Source organism: Dendrobates tinctorius, unplaced genomic scaffold (assembly GCF_039654945.1).
Source record: "Dendrobates tinctorius isolate UK_male_01 unplaced genomic scaffold, ASM3965494v1 ptg000093l, whole genome shotgun sequence".
NCBI lineage: Eukaryota > Metazoa > Chordata > Amphibia > Anura > Dendrobatidae > Dendrobates > Dendrobates tinctorius.
The window spans coordinates 13,713,595-13,726,523 of record NW_027361761.1 but is presented as its reverse complement, the minus strand read 5'-3'; the positions used below and the strand labels follow the sequence as shown (position 1 = coordinate 13,726,523).

Genomic DNA, 12,929 nt, shown 5'->3' with positions numbered 1-12,929 from the left:
GATACTGCCCCTATGTACAAGAATATAACTACTATAATACTGCTCCTATGTACAAGAATATAACTACTATAATACTGCTCCTATGTACAGGAATATAACTACTATAATACTGCTCCTATGTACAAGAATATAACTACTATAATACTGCTCCCCATGTACAAGAATATAACTACTATAATACTGCCCCTATGTACAAGAATATAACTACTATAATACTGCCCCTATGTACAAAAATATAACTACTATAATACTGCACCTATCTACAAAAATATAACTACTATTATATTGCCTCATATGTACGAGAATATAACTACTATAACACTGCCCCTATGTACAAAAATATAACTACTATAATACTGCCCCTATGTTCAAAAATATAACTACTATAATACTGCCCCTATGTACAAGAATATAACTACTATAATACTGCTACTATTTATAACTACTATAATACTGCCTCCTATGTACAAGAATATAACTACTATAATACTGCTACTATGTACAAGAATATAACTACTATAATACTGCTACTATGTACAAGAATATAACTAATATAATACTGCTCCTATGTACAAGAATATTACTACTATAATACTGCCCCCTATGTACAAGAATATAACTCCTATAATACTGTCCCTAGGTACAACAATATAACTACTGTAATACTGCTCCTTTGTACAAGAATATAACTACTATAAAACTGCTCCTATGTACAAGAATATAACTACTATAATACTGCCCCCTACGTACAAGAATATAACTCCTATAATACTGCCCCTATGTACAAGAATATAACTACTATAATACTGCTCCTATGTACAAGAATATAACTACTACAATATTGCTCCTATGTACAAGAATATAACTACTATAATGCTGCTCCTATGTACAAGAATATAACTACTATAATACTGCCCCTATGTACAAGATTATAACTACTATAATACTGCCCCTATGTTCAAAAATATAACTACTATAATACTGCCCCTATGTACAACAATATAACTACTATAGTACCGCTACTATTTATAACTACTATAATACTGCCCCCTATGTACAAGAATATAACTACTATAATACTGCTCCTATGTACAAGAATATAACTACTATAATACTGCCCCCTATGTACAAGAATATAACTACTATAATACTGCCCCTATGTACAAGAATATAACTACTATAATGCTGCTCCTATGTACAAGAAAATAACTACTATAATACTGCCCCCTATGTACAAGAATATAACTACTATAATACTGCCCCTATGTACAAGAATATAACTACTATAATACTGCTACTATGTTCAAGAATATAACTACTATAATACTGCCTCCTAGCTGTGAGGTTGTGTGTTTGTAGCTCTCCTGATGTCTGGAGCAAGCCCAGGGGGAGGCCACCCTGGGCGGGGTAACTCCCCAAGCAAGGCCCAGGCTTCCAGGCCTACACTTGGAAGTAACGCTCAAGTTGTGTCTAAGGCGGATGCAAGTCCCAAAGTTGTTTCTGATGGAAAGAAAGCTCAGAATGGAAGTAGCAGCACCAGCAGCAAGAAAGATGAAGCTGTGAAAGTGCAAAAAGTAACGGAACAAGGAAAAGCCATGGCTGTGGGTAAGAAAGTTCCAGTTAAGCAGTCGGCCAGCCAAGGCAAGCAGAGTGAAGGACAACTAGGAGAAATCCAGAAGAAATCTACTGGTGAGAAGCTGAATGGAGGAAAGCAGCCTGCAGCTCAGGAGGTGCCATCACCATCGTCAGGTGTGCAGCTGACTCCCAGCAGGCAGAGGAGAACCTCACTGGAGAGACAGACGCTCCAGGAGAACCTGCAGCAGAAGCATGTGGTGGCCAGCATGGCGGGCTCTGGGCGCACAAGGTCGCAGTCAGGTGGCAGCAGTAGAAGTGCTGTGGAGCCTGGAGCCACGAAACCAGCGGTGGTGAAAGTTAAGGAGACGTCTGGTTTCAAGCATCCAGGGACATTGCTGAAAGCAGGATCCCAGGAGGAGACGCCATGTGCACCTGAGCTTCAGGTCGCAGAGGAGATCCCAGGACTGGTCAAGAGGCTCGGTGAGTTACAGCAGCACAAAGACTTGCTGCAGAAGCAAATAGAAATGGGCTATAATGTAAAGGTTGCTAATCCTGGTGGGGATCACACCTTTTGTGATCAGACTCTGAACATGCTTGGTATACAGCTGGCAAAAGTGGTGACGGACATGGACTGTGTCCTAGAGAAGATGGGGCCCCTGGCAGAGACTTATAGGAACCAGGAACTGTTTATGTCACACAAGCAGGACTCTGCAGGTTCCAGCTCAGACATTGTCCCAGGTGGGCCCCAGAAGCCGGTGCGGCCAGTGCTGCAGCCTGCAAGTTTCTGCTTCCAAAAGGGTCAAATGCTGCAGCCGCAGCAGCCTGCGGCAGACCCCAAGCAGCAGCATGTTATGCAGATTCCAGCAGGTGTACCACAAGTCTCAGAATGCCCAGCACAGCAGCCTGCAGAAGATTCCAAGCAGCAGCATGGACTGCATTTTCCAGCAGAGGGACTACAAGTCTCAGAATGCCAAGCACAACAGTTGGGCAGTGGACATGTGCCGGTCATTACTGATGGTGCCCAGCAGGGCTCTGATGCTGGGGATAACCGCGCTGTATCTGGGGGGCTGGGGGCTTGGGGGAGCACAGTATATTTGGTGGACGCTGCACAGTCTGATAATGACATTGATGTTGATGATAACAATGTGCATGATAATGTCTGTGATTTCCCCCCTTTAATTTCAAGCACACAAGGTGTGGCTGCCCCTCCTGCTGCAGATCTTCACCCCGTCAGTCAACCCAATGTGACCCCGCACGGTCCCCCCAGTAATGCCTGGAGTCGTGGTGCTCCGTCCTTTACCTCTGGTACCAACTATACAGGCCAGGCGTTTAAACGGAGAAACGTTGTGCGTTTCCGGCACAGAGGTGCCAAGGAGGACCTGCCAGACAGGAGGTTTGTCATCAGGGAGCTCTTGTGCCACCAGATGGGGTTTGTGCCAGTCAGCATCCTGGCAGTGATTAATCTTCCAGACAGGCAGGGCTATGATGTCAGCTTTAAGCTCTGTCTGACCTGGACAGGTTCTGGTCTAGTTTCCCCAAGTTTAGAGACTCGGAGGGCTGGAGTAAGTTCAGCTTTATTCCTATCTCTAAGCCAGATACTGTCACTGTAAGTGTCATCTTCTGGAATGAGTCTGTTCCCCCGCAGGACATTGTGGTGTGGCTCCGGAGGCACTGTGACCTGGTCTCTGACCTCACCAAAAGCAGAGACAGTGATGGGATCTGGACGGGAGGGTGGCGGGTTTTGGTGAAGCTGCGCCAATGCAATAACATCACTGCCCATTTACCCAACTCCTTCTTTATTGGGAGGGAGAGGGGTGTGTGTTTCTATCCTGGGCAGCCTCGTAAGTGCTTTAAATGTGGCAAGGCAGGTCACCTGGCAAATACCTGTACTGTGGTGAAGTGCAGCCTGTGTGGGGAGGTCGGCCATCTAGCTTCAGACTGCCAGAACATCAGATGCAACCTCTGTGGGAAGATCGGTCACCCTCACAGGGACTGTCCAGACGCCTGGCACAATATCTGTAAGGACTTTCCTGACGAGGACTTGGTGGCAGGGGCAGAGATTCTGGAGGAGGCAGCTTTACTGTCAGGGGAAATACTGACCAGACCAGAGGTCCACCAGGGGTCTACTCAGCTAACACCAGAGCAGCAGGGTTCAGAGAGAGAACAGGGGAGTATGGAGGTTGTACCTCAGGGGCAGCGGTCACAGGAAGGCATTACTTCAGTGCTACCATCTGTGTCTGAAGAGTATAGCAATAATCAGAAAAGGAAGAAAAAGGACAAGGCCTCCCGTAAACCTGAGGGGTATGACACTGGCCAAGGAGCCGGGAAGAAATTCCAGAGTTCTGCAGGTGTAATGGTCGTATCTAACAGGTTTGATGTTCTGTCTGAGTCTGACGGCGATTTTGAAGATGACCTTAAAAGAATTGACGCAGAGTGTGATAGGGACGTAGAGGACTGTCCTCCGCCAAAGCGGAAGCCCTTACCTGAGGGCACTCGGGTAGAATCTGAGATGGAGACCGGTGGTGAACAGAATAACTCCAACTCAGATCTGTGACGCTGTCAACCAGATAATGTCCAAACTCAGATAGGGAAAATCATTAGGAGAAATTAGGAAATGTTAAGATAGAGAAGGATGAGTCACTGGGTAGGAACATGATGAGCTCTGTTTGCAAAGTGTTTTTTTTTTTTTTCTCTCCTCAAACTACGAGTATGGACTCTAAGTTAATTTGATATGTATAACCTGGATATGTAATGAATGTATGTACAATCCTAGTGAATTCAGTTTTGTATTATTGGAGGAATGTTATTTGGATTTGTTTGGTTTTTACAATAAAAATTGCCCCTATGTACAAAAATATAACTACTATAATATTGCCCCATGTTCAAAAATATAACTACTATAATACTGCCCCTATGTACAAGAATATAACTACTATAATACTGCTACTATTTATAACTACTATAATACTGCCTCCTATGTACAAGAATATAACTACTATAATACTGCTCCTATGTACAAGAATATAACTACTATAATACTGCCCCTATGTACAAGAATATAACTACTATAATACTGCCCCTATGTACAAGAATATAACTAATATAATACTGCTCCTATGTACAAGAATATAACTACTATAATACTGCCCCTATGTACAAGAATATAACTACTATAATACTGCTACTATGTACAAGAATATAACTAATATAATACTGCTCCTATGTACAAGAATATTACTACTATAATACTGTCCATAGGTACAAGAATATAACTACTATAATACTGCTCCTATGTACAAGAATATAACTACTATAATATTGCTCCTATGTACAAGAATATAACTACTATAATGCTGCTCCTATGTACAAGAATATAACTACTATAATACTGCCCATATGTACAAGATTATAACTACTATAATACTGCCCCTATGTTCAAAATATAACTACTATAATACTGCCCCTATGTACAACAATATAACTACTATAGTACTGCTACTATTTATAACTACTATAATACTGCCCCCTATGTACAAGAATATAACTACTATAATACTGCTCCTATGTACAAGAATATAACTACTATAATACTGCCCCTATGTACAAGAATATAACTACTATAATACTGCTACTATGTTCAAGAAAATAACTACTATAATACTGCTCCTACGTCCAAGATTATAACTACTATAATAATGCTCCTATGTACAAAAATAGAACTACTATAATACTGCCTCCTATGTACAAGAATATAACTACTATAATACTCCTACTATGTACAAGAATATAAATTCTATAATACTGCTCCTATGTACAAGAATATAACTGCTATAATACTGCCCCTATGTACAAGAATATAACTACGATAATACTGCCTCTATGTACAATATAGCTACTATAATACTGGCCCTATGTTCAAAAATATAACTACTATAATACTGCCCCTATGTACAAGAATATAACTACTATAATACTGCTACTATTTATAACTACTATAATACTGCCCCCTATGCACAAGAATATAACTACTATAATACTGCTCTTATGTACAAGAATATAACTACTATAATACTGCCCACTATGTACAAGAATATAACTACTATAATACTGCCCCTATGTACAAGAATATAACTAATATAATACTGCTACTATGTTCAAGAATATAACTACTATAATACTGCTCCTATGTCCAAGATTATAACTACTATAATACTGCTCCTATGTACAAGAATAGAACTACTATAATACTGCCTCCTATGTACAAGAATATAACTACTATAATACTGCTACTATGTACAAGAATATAACTACTATAATACTGCTACTATGTACAAGAATATAACTACTATAATACTGCTACTATGTACAAGAATATAACTAATATAATACTGCTCCTATGTACAAGAATATTACTACTATAATACTGTCCCTAGGTACAAGAATATAACTACTATAATACTGCTCCTATGTACAAGAATATAACTACTATAATATTGCTCCTATGTACAAGAATATAACTACTATAATGCTGCTCCTATGTACAAGAATATAACTACTATAATACTGCCCCTATGTACAAGATTATAACTACTATAATACTGCCCCTATGTTCAAAAATATAACTACTATAATACTGCCCCTATGTACAACAATATAACTACTATAGTACTGCTACTATTTATAACTACTATAATACTGCCCCCTATGTACAAGAATATAACTACTATAATACTGCTCCTATGTACAAGAATATAACTACTATAATACTGCCCCTATGTACAAGAATATAACTACTATAATACTGCTACTATGTTCAAGAATATAACTACTATAATACTGCTCCTACGTCCAAGATTATAACTACTATAATAATGCTCCTATGTACAAGAATAGAACTACTATAATACTGCCTCCTATGTACAAGAATATAACTACTATAATACTGCCTCCTATGTACAAGAATATAACTACTATAATACTCCTACTATGTACAAGAATATAAATTCTATAATACTGCTCCTATGTACAAGAATATAACTGCTATAATACTGCCCCTATGTACAAGAATATAACTACTACAATACTGCTACTATTTATAACTACTATAATACTGCCCCCTATGCACAAGAATATAACTACTATAATACTGCTCTTATGTACAAGAATATAACTACTATAATACTGCCTCTATGTACAATATAGCTACTATAATACTGGCCCTATGTTCAAAAATATAACTACTATAATACTGCCCCTATGTACAAGAATATAACTACTACAATACTGCTACTATTTATAACTACTATAATACTGCCCCCTATGCACAAGAATATAACTACTATAATACTGCTCTTATGTACAAGAATATAACTACTATAATACTGCCCACTATGTACAAGAATATAACTACTATAATACTGCCCCTATGTACAAGAATATAACTAATATAATACTGCTACTATGTTCAAGAATATAACTACTATAATACTGCTCCTATGTCCAAGATTATAACTACTATAATACTGCTCCTATGTACAAGAATAGAACTACTATAATACTGCCTCCTATGTACAAGAATATAACTACTATAATACTGCTACTATGTACAAGAATATAACTACTATAATACTGCTACTATGTACAAGAATATAACTACTATAATACTGTTTCTATGTACAAGAATATAACTACTATAATACTGCTCCTAAATACAAGAATAGACCTACTATAATACTGCCTCCTATGTACAAGAATATAACTACTATAATGACTCCTATGTACAAGAATATAACTACTATAATACTGCCCTTATGTACAAGAATATAACTGCTATAATACTGCTACTATGTACAAGAATATAACTACTATAATACTGCTCCTATGTACAAGAATATAACTACTATAATACTGCCCCTATGTACAAGAATATAACTACTATAATACTGCTACTATGTTCAAGAATATAACTACTATAATACTGCTCCTACGTCCAAGATTATAACTACTATAATACTGCTCCTATGTACAAGAATATAACTACTATAATACTGCCTCTTATGTACAAGAATATAACTACTACAATACTGCTACTATGTACAAGAATATAACTGCTAAAATACTGCCCCTATGTACAAGAATATAACTACGATAATACTGCCTCTATGTACAATACAGCTACTATAATACTGGCCCTATGTTCAAAAATATAACTACTATAATACTGCCCCTATGTACAAGAATATAACTACTATAATACTGCTACTATTTATAACTACTATAATACTGCCCCCTATGTACAAGAATATAACTACTATAATACTGCTCTTATGTACAAGAATATAACTACTATAATACTGCCCCGTATGTACAAGAATATAACTACTATAATACTGCCCCTATGTACAAGAATATAACTACTATATTACTGCTACTATGTTCAAGAATATAACTACTATAATACTGCTCCTACATCCAAGATTATAACTACTATAATACTGCTCCTATGTAGAAGAATAGAACTACTATAATACTGCCTCCTATGTACAAGAATATAACTACTATAATACTGCTACTATGTACAAGAATATAACTTACATAATACTGCTCCTATGTACAAGAATATAACTACTATAATACTGCTACTATTTATAACTACTATAATACTGCCCCCTATGTACAAGAATATAACTACTATAATACTGCTCTTATGTACAAGAATATAACTACTATAATACTGCCCCGTATGTACAAGAATATAACTACTATAATACTGCCCCTATGTACAAGAATATAACCACTATATTACTGCTACTATGTTCAAGAATATAACTACTATAATACTGCTCCTACATCCAAGATTATAACTACTATAATACTGCTCCTATGTAGAAGAATAGAACTACTATAATACTGCCCCTATGTACAAGAATATAACTACTATAATACTGCTCCTATGTACAAGAATATAACTACTATAATACTGCCCCTATGTATAAGAATATAACTACGATAATACTGCCTCTATGTACAATATAGCTACTATAATACTGCCCACTATTTACAAGAATAAATCTACTATAATACTGCTAATATATACAAGAATATAACAACTATAATACTGCCTCTATGTACAAGAATATAACTACTATAATACTGCCCCTATGTACAAGTATATAAATACTATAATACTGCTCCTATGTACAAGAATATAACTACTATAATACTGCTCCTATATACAAGAATATAACTACTATAATACTGCTCCAATGTACAAGAATATAACTACTATAATACTGTCCCCTATGTACAAGAATATAACTACTATAATACTGATCCTACGTACGGGAATATAACTACTATAATGCTGCTCCTATGTACAAGAATATAACTACTATAATACTGCTCCTATGTACAAGAATATAACTACTATAATACTGCCCCCTATGTACAAGAATATAACTACTATAATACTGCCCCCTATGTACAAGAATATAACTCCTATAATACTGCCCCTATGTACAATAATATAACTACTATAATACTGCCCCTATGTACAAGAATATAACTACTATAATACTGCTCCTATGTACAAGAATATAACTACTATAATATTGCTCCTATGGACAAGAATATAACTACTATAATGCTGCTCCTATGTACAAGAATATAACTACTATAATACTGCCCCCTATGTACAAGAATATAACTCCTATAATACTGCCCCTATGTACAATAATATAACTACTATAATACTGCCCCCTACGTACAAGAATATAACTCCTATAATACTGCCCCTATGTACAAGAATAAAACTACTATAATACTGCTCCTATGTACAAGAATATAACTTCTATAATATTGCTCCTATGTACAAGAATATAACTACTATAATGCTGCTCCTATGTACAAGAATATAACTACTATAATACTGCCCCTATGTACAAGATTATAACTACTATAATACTGCCCCTATGTACAAGATTATAACTACTATAGTACTGCTACTATTTATAACTACTATAATACTGCCCCCTATGTACAAGAATATAACTACTATAATACTGCCCCTATGTACAAGAATATAACTACTATAATACTGCTACTATGTACAAGAATATAACTACTATAATACTGCTCCTATGTACAAGAATATAACTTTTATAATACTGCTCCTATGTACAAGAATTTAACTACTATAATACTGCCTCCTAGCTGTGAGGTTGTGTGTCTGTGGTTCTCCTCATGTCTGGAGCAAGCCCTGGGAGGGGCCACCCTGGGCGGGGAAGCTCCCCAAGCAAGGCCCTGGCTTCCAGGCCTACACTGGGAGGCAACTCCCAACCTTCTCATGTGGATGGATATCCCAGAGTTGCCTCTGGGGAAATTAAACCACAGAATGGAAGTCCCAACAGCATGGAGAAAGATCCTGTGTTGAAGCTCAGTACGGGAAAGAAACAGGAGAAAGCTTTGTCTGTGTGTAAGGATGTTTCTGTTAAACAGTCCGCCAGTCAATGCAAACAGTGTCCAGAGCCTGGAAGGAAATCCCAGAAGGCATCTTTTGCTGAGAACCTGAGTGCTGGAGGGCAGGTGGCTGCACAGAAGGTGAGGCAGAGTCCATCACCAGCTTCAGGTGTGCAGCTCACTCCAGGCAGACACAGACGGACATCTCTGGAGAAGCAAACACTCCAGGAGAACCTTCAGCTGGGACATGTGGTGACCAGCATGGCGAGCTCTGGACGCACGAGATTGCAGGCTGGTGGCAGCGGTAAAAGTGTTGCGGAGGCTGGAGTCACAAAACCAGCGACATTAAAAACTAATGTGTCAACCCCTAAAGCAAGACCCCAGAAGGAGCCGCCACGTGCCCCGGAGCTACAGCTGGCAGAGGAGATACCAGGACTGGTCAGGAGGATGGGTGAGTTGCAGCAGCAGAGGAATCTTCTGCAAATGGAAATTGACTGCATTTACAAGGTGAAGGCTGCTAATCCTGGGGATCACTCTGTATATGACCAGAGACTGAATGCACTGGGGGTAGAGCTGGCAACTGTGGTGCGGGACATAGACTGTGTGCTGGCGAGGATGGGGCCCCTGGCAGAGACATATAGGAACCAGGAGCGGTTTAGGTCCTGCGCGCAGGACTGTGCTGGTTCCCGCACAGACATTGTCCCAGGTGGGACCCGGCAGCAGGTACGGCCGGTGCTGCAGCCCGCTAGCTTCTGTTTTAAGGAGGGTCAGATACTACACCAGCAGCCGCAACTACCTGCGGCAGACCCCAAGCAGGAGCAAGAGGCTCAGATCCCAGCGGTACCACAAGTCCCAGAATGCCCAGCACAACAGCAAGACAGTGGACATGAGACTGCATCTACTGTTGGTGTCCAGGAGAGCACTAATTCTGGGGATATTGATACTGTTCATGTGGGGTTGGGGGCTGAAGGGGGTACAGAGACTGTGGTGGACATTGCGCATCCTGATGATGCTATTGAGATTGATGATGAAGTTGATATAAATGTGCAAAATGTCTGTGATTTCCCCCCTTTGGTTTCCAGCACACAAGGTGCAACAGGCCCCTCCGCTGCAGACCCTCGCCCTGTCAGTCAGCCCAGTGTGGCCCCACAGGTCCCTCCCAGTAATGTTTGGAGCCGCGGCGCTCCGTCCTTTACCTCCGGCGCCAATTACACCAGGCAGGCTTTCAAAAGGAGGAATGTGGTGCGGTTCAGGCACAGAGGTGCCAAGGAGGATCTGCCGGAGAGGAGGCTGGTGGTCAGGGAGCTTCTGTGCCGCCAGATGGGGTTTGCACCGGTTAATATCTTGGCGGTCATCAATCTGCCAGACAGACAGGGCTATGATATCAGCTTTAAGCTTATGTCTGATCTGGACAGATTCTGGGCCAATTTCCCCAAGTTCAGGGACGCTGATGGCTGGAATAAGTTCAGCTTCATTCCAATATCTAAGCCGGATACCGCCACGGTTAACATCATCTTTTGGAATGAGGCTGTTCCCCCGCAGGACATTGTGGTGTGGCTCCGGAGGCATTGTGACCTTGTCTCCGACCTCACCAAAAACAGGGATGAGGACGGTATATGGACCGGTGGATGGAAGGTGCTGGTGAAATTGCGCCAGCACAACAACATCACGGCTCACTTACCCAACTCCTTCTTTATCGGGAGGGAGAAGGGGGTTTGCTTCTACCCTGGGCAGCCACGAAAGTGTTTTAAGTGTGGTAAAGTGAGTCACCTGGCAAACACCTGTACCGTGGTAAAGTGCAGCCTGTGCGGGGAAGTCGGCCACTTAGCGGCAGATTGCCAGAACATCAAGTGCAATCTCTGTGGGGAGATCGGCCACCCTCACAGGGACTGTCCAGATGCCTGGCACAATATATGCAAGCTCCTTCCTGATGAGGAGTTAGTGACAGGGACAGAGGCTCAGGAGGAGGAGGCTTTAATGTCAGGGACAATACTGACCAGGTCAGAGGTCCACCAGGGGTCCGCTCAGGTAACATCCGAGCAGCTTTGCACAGAGGGTACAGAGGGGAGCATGGAGGTCGTCCCTCAGGTCCAGCAGCCACATGTAGCCACCACTTCAGTATCACCATCTCTAGCTGAAGAAAGTGGCTGTAATCAGGTAAAAAAGAAAAAAAAGGACAAGGCCTCCCGTAAACCTGAGGAGGAGTATGTCACTAGCCAGGGTGGCAGGAAAAAAGTCCAGAGTTCGGCAGGTGTGATGGTCATGTCCAATAAGTTTGATGTTTTGTCTGAGTCTGATGGGGACTTGGAGGAAGAGATAAAAAGAATAGAGACTGAGTATGACAGGGACGTAGCGGACCATCCCCCTACAAAACGGAAGCCCGTACTTGCTGACACTGAGATACAGTCTGACATGGAGACCGGTGGTAGTCAGAACATCTGTGACCCAGACTTATGATGGCGGCTTTTACATCTCTGCTCCTCTGTTGTGGCATTGTGATGGCAGACTTCTCATTAAAAGTAACATCCAGTAATGTGAACAGCATTAAGGTGAGGAGGACGAGGCACGCTGTCTATGATCATCTCCGATACCTGGACGCAGATGTCATCTTTCTGCAGGAGACGCGGCTGACGACTCAGGGGCTCATGAGGGAGGCTGAGAGGGAATGGCGGTCTGGTCCCTCTTTTTGGTCACTGGCTGTGGAGCCGTACGCCGGGGTCGCCATTCTGTTTAACACCAGGGATGTGACAGTACATAGGATGACGGAGGTGGTTATGGGAAGGTGTCTGGTCCTGGAAGTCACTGTCCATGGGAGGCGACTCAGGCTTATTAACATCTATGGGCCACAGACGGTGACTGACAGGATACAGTTATTTAATGATGTCAAGCCTTATCTG

At 40.6% G+C, this 12,929-nt stretch overlaps 1 protein-coding gene across 1 annotated transcript in view; it reads left to right on the top strand.

Moving 5' to 3' along the window:
- LOC141098562 (cytochrome P450 2C23-like) overlaps positions 1–12,929 on the top strand; it is a 77,391-nt gene that overhangs the window by 10,026 nt on the left and 54,436 nt on the right. The gene's annotated exons all lie outside the window — the stretch shown is intronic.